The following is a 5,173-nucleotide window of genomic DNA, read 5'->3' as shown; positions in this document are numbered from 1 at the left end:
ACATACTGATATACACCTGAACATCAGCAGGAGAGGACTCTTTAAAGTAGAGACACTACACACTGATATACACCTGAACATCAGCAACATGCATATGTTGAAGATAACTGTGTGGGATTTGTTGTTCTGTCGAATAATTAAATCCCCCCTGCCTCCCAGGAATCCCAAACAAACCAGACTAACCCCAACTGACCCAGAACATATAACAATGATCTATTGTGACCTTACATTTAACACTAGAACCGCCAACGGGTAAATTTTACCCGCAGCTGTTTTTTGATTGTATGTAACTTTTGTTCAATAACATATTAAAGTCTCCCAGTCCGTGACTTTTCCTGAAAGTGTGTTATGTAGCACCCTCTGTTGTTAACAATTGTCAATATGAAGTCAGATTGAAAAAATCGCCAACAAAAATGCCATTTATACCTATATCCGCCAGCTGGTAATATTTACCTCATAGAAAACGCAACGTAAACATGACGTGTTGCTATAGCAACGCATTTTGTCTACTGCGGTTCCTTATAGACCCTTTTTGTGTTTGTATACAATGATGACGTAGAACATATGCGCGCGCATGGTGGCAACAGAAGGATGGCAGAGATAAACAGCTTGTCAAGCTACGCAAGGGGATTATCAACTAAAGATCGTGAATGTTACCTTAACAAGTTGACTTTGACAAATGGTGTCCGACTTCCAGATCCGTGTTCTATTGATGAGTGGGTTGAAGACGTTAGCAAGTGGCCGAATATACAGTGGCCAGATATATATACCTATTTAATTGAGAAACCGAGCGTGTACACCAGAGAGAAATTACGAGCCTATAAATCAGTGGATGCTTACGAATAGGCTGTCTGTGGTCATGTAAAGAACGTCAAATACCATGACATAGACTCAGAGTTTTGTATTTTGAGATCAGAAATTCTCCCTAGTCAAAGACAAGGACACAAGACAACGATGTATGAGGCTTGGGTCATAATCAACCAACAAGAAAACTACGTCCTCACAGCGAATTGCACCTGTATGGCGAGGTAAGTAGCCTATTATTTGGTGTTGTGGGCTTGTAGGTAACAGTTCAGGGGTGTGTTACTGTCCTTTCAGCTGGCTATTACTCTCCTTTCCATATCAAAAATCGTATGCCTTGCCCTGTAACTTTCTCATCATAACCAGGGTTTGAAACTAACATTTTCATGAACAACAACACAGCGACAACAGTGTTCAAAATGTCAGCAGCCAATATCATTCAGTTACATTCAAAACCTGATTAAGCTTAGTATACTCACATGTCTAGTAAGTTAGATGTTTACCTACTTCATAGCCAGAGCCGAGATTTGTCTGAGAGCAAATGTTACTTTCAAGCCCAGTATGTTTATTATGATTTTGTGAAATTTCAGGCTGTAATATTATTCAAAGTTGAGCTCTATGTTAGGATGGGAAGGACAGAGAAAGCAGCGGTTACTTCTGGAGTGTGCGTGTGGAAAGACATCAGCAGGAAAGAAGTCAGACCAGCTCCATTGAGGGAAATCAGCTTCCACAAACCAAAGAGGCTTGGCAGGAAACTTCCAGCAGCTTCAACATCTGCTAGGAAGAATAGTATCACACCCAGAGGCATGTAATAGTTGACAGATAAGATAAGTTTCCTTTTGCCATAGTGCATTTAATTAATTCTCAGGATTTCTCCTCAGTGTTTTGACACCATAATGTAGCCTGAGAAAGGTGTTACTTGGTGATGCAGAGATGAAAAGGCCTACAGACCAACGTGGCATCATGACTTTTTGTAAACCTACACGCTCAGTTTGAATAGTTTCAGTATCATTTGTTGTTAGTTCTAATATGTTTGTCATTTTGTCTTCAGATTACTGATTCTAGAAATTCGATTGTTTGTTATCTACAGCTTAACTGGTCTGGTTTTAGAATAATTCAGTCATTATTCTTAAAATGTGAACATTATGCAGCACACTAATTGTGTCTTTTTGTTGCTCTATTATCAGTGTTGACAGATGATGACATCCGGGAACTGCGGGATGTGAACCCAGGTGCTGCAGTGCTGACGAGCCTGGAAAACAGTGACACGGATATGGCCAGATATGGTGTTAGATGTCGGTTATGGATTGTCTTTCCCTGGTTGTTAAAGTTGCATTACAGTTGAAACAATGAATTCATCATCAGCCTTTTCTTTACATTTGATGTTGTTATTGACAGCTGTGTCTAGATGCACTTCAGTGCAACAAGATATTTTAAGTTGTATTCTGTAATGCTATATATGTATCCATAGAGATAAGTTGCGACCTAAAATTATTATTTACCGTTTACAACATACAGAACCAGTTTGATTCTAATATATTGTACATACTCCTACTTTTTATGTTGTTAATGTTTAGTGGCACTTTAATGGCACCTGAATGGAATGAAACTCTGTTAGTAACAACATTACAAATAAATGTGATACTGCACTCTGAATTGTTGAGATAATCTGGGGGGGAAAGGACCATTAGACACACCAGTGGCAGCCAATGTGGGGAGGTTTATTAAAATGCATTAAGTTTTAAGTACAGTAGGCCTATATACATGTTTTACAAATGTAAAATCACTTTATAAGTCATACATGGTTATGTGTAACTCATTTGGGAACAACACTCTTACAGAGGTTTGTGAGGGCACCACATACAATAACAACATCATCTAGTATGTCAACCTGCGACAAAGGAATAACTGTTTGTAAAATCTTAACGTTTTTCCACCGACCAATAACTCGCTCTACATGGATCCTCACAAGAGAAAGTTGTCTAGATGTGTCCACTTCCTGTGCAGAAAGCTGCTTCTTTCCTTTTGTGAAATGAGGGATACGAAGGGTTGCACCATATGCCGCAAGCTCATCTCTGATGAGAAATCCTCTGTCTGCTAAAACCTCATCCCTAGGCTCCAAAAGTTTGAGGAAACCTGACTCCTTAGTGATCTGCTTGTCTGAAACCCGTCCACCCCACCCAGGAGACAGAAAGGAAATTGCACCAGCTGGAGTGATGCCGATCAAATATTTAATGGTGTTGTTGTGTTTATAGTTTGACCATGTCTGGGCCCTGGAAGTCAGATTACTGGGTCTAGCTATAAACATTTCTGTGCAATCTATTATGCACCGGGATCTTCTAAAGTTGCGCTTGAATATTTTTGGCATATTTTTAAGTACTGCACCCTTACTTGGCCGTTTAATGAGTGGCTTGAGGACCAAGGCCATAGCAGGGACCCAGCTCCACAAAAATATTTGATAAGGTGGTTTTTGATACCTGAAATCTATAAGCCAAGTCAGTATTACATAGGCCCAACCTTAATTTCATCAATATAATCAATAGGTGGTCCTCTACTGTAAGTTTGTTGTGAATTCTTTCTACGCTGCCCATCATTTTTGTAATCAGCCACTCAAAGACCACAGAGGTCAGTCCTGTGAGAAAAATCAATTGTCCAATGTTGCACTTAACAGTGGTGTAGGAGAATCTAGATTTTTGCAGCTCCTCTTTCAGCTTTACATTTTCTGCTCATAGTGTGTCAAACTCCTGTCGCAGGTTGACATATTCCTCCTGAAGTTGACTGTATCTCAGGTTCAGATCATCGTACTCTCTCTTTGGAACTGGGATATCCTCTTCAGCTTTAATATAGAAAAGTGAAAAATTAGCATGTGCTGCAACCAATGCAAACAAGATCACAATTCAGGGGTTCTCACACATTTTTACCAATTAATTTTCAAAACTTTTCCATGATAGAAGAGAAGATACATTATCGATCCCAGGGGGAGATTTTTCCTCTGCATTGGACCCATCCAGGGGCCAGTGTACACGTCACACATAGACATACATAGCAATTGGAGCAGTGGGCCTGGCAGGAGCACACACACACTAGGAGCACACTGACTCTTTCAGTGAGGGTGGGAACCCTGACAATCAATCAGTTAATTGTAAGATAATATATTCATATATTCATAAATATATTCATACCAGGACAATGATCCATGCTGCATTCTTGCTCTGGATCCATGCCGCATTCTTGTTCTGGAGTTTCAGAAGTAACAAGTTGATTTGCTGCAGTGTCAGCTCTCCTCCTTTTCCTATGGTACCTACAGTGACAGCATACATTCATAGTTAGACTAATCCATATCTCAAAACAGCAGCTGTAGGCACCAAAGCGTATGCAAGAGAGGTAAACAAAACAAAAAACGACTGAGAGGATGTCAACTCTAATCTTACCTGTCCATCTTTGAATTTGGGTTCTGGCTTTGTTTTGTGTACATGAACACAGATGGCACAAAATCAGGACTACTAGAGTCCAATGATGCCTCGCCTGCAAAAATAAAACACAAACACGTTGGTTTAGCCTAGCAAGCTACTAGGCAAATCTAACGCCAGCTTATCAAACTTTAGCTGCATTTGATTATTATTCTACATCATACAGACAATAACTAATGTAAACAAGGCTCTCCCGTAAAATCAAAGAGTAGGCTAGATAACCTCATTACCTGATATGAAGTGGTCCTCTCGGAATCCTATACAACTTTAGTCCGCCGGTGGAATAGCGATTCGTACAACCGTATACGCAACAACCAGACATGTTGATGCTGGGTACAGTTTGTAAATGCTTGCTAACCAGTTGCTACCTCGTCTTTGTCATTCAGAACTGCTTGAAAACAACACCACTTCCGTTGCCCACATGCGCGCGCAACTTTTTGATGACGTCGGCTTTAAAAGGGTCTATAGATAGAGAGATATATTGAGAGAGATAGATAGATATATTGATAGATGGATAGAGAGAGAGATAGACGGATAGATAGTTATAGATAGTGTAACATCTTGGAGAATACAAGATCTTGGATGACTGAGCTCACGTTGAGGACGTAATGCATGTGTGCAGGTTATGTGCCGGTTGAAGAAAGATGGACACTCGGAATGAGAGAAGTAGTCCGCGTCGTCTATTTATGTAGACAATTATATTGTCACGATTCTCATGTTATGTCACGTTTATAGTTTTGTAGGTTTGGGTGTTTTTGTTGTTTTCCATGTCACGTTTTCCTTTGGGTTATTGTCTGGTCCTTTTCCCTGTGTTTTCCTCTTGTCATTAGTTTCCCTGGTGTGTCTAATTGTCTGATTATGTTCACCTGGGCCCCTGTGTTTTCTCCTCCCTCCTCACCTGT

General features: G+C 40.2%; 2 long non-coding RNA genes across 3 annotated transcripts; one reads left to right on the top strand and one right to left on the bottom strand.

The window, feature by feature from the left end:
* The first annotated feature begins 202 nt into the window (after positions 1-202).
* Positions 203-3,431, top strand: LOC307033621. The gene is made up of 3 exons (XR_013806582.1): positions 203-1,028; positions 1,427-1,605; positions 1,989-3,431. It is a non-coding gene; the product is annotated as an uncharacterized lncRNA (long non-coding RNA).
* A 69-nt stretch (positions 3,432-3,500) lies between these two features.
* Positions 3,501-4,707, bottom strand: LOC307033620. 2 transcript variants are annotated; one of them, XR_013806580.1, is made up of 4 exons: positions 4,502-4,707; positions 4,233-4,326; positions 3,984-4,102; positions 3,501-3,637 (listed from the first exon to the last, which is right to left on the bottom strand). It is a non-coding gene; the product is annotated as an uncharacterized lncRNA (long non-coding RNA). The 2 variants fall into 2 exon arrangements; XR_013806581.1 differs by having other exon boundaries at positions 3,576-4,102.
* Between the last annotated feature and the right edge of the window lie 466 nt (positions 4,708-5,173).

The sequence above is a fragment of the Notothenia rossii genome, assembly GCF_949606895.1.
Source record: "Notothenia rossii genome assembly, chromosome: 3".
Taxonomy (NCBI): Eukaryota; Metazoa; Chordata; class Actinopteri; order Perciformes; family Nototheniidae; genus Notothenia; species Notothenia rossii.
The sequence above is the reverse complement of the archived record's forward strand: the minus strand, read 5'-3'. Positions and strand labels throughout refer to the sequence as shown.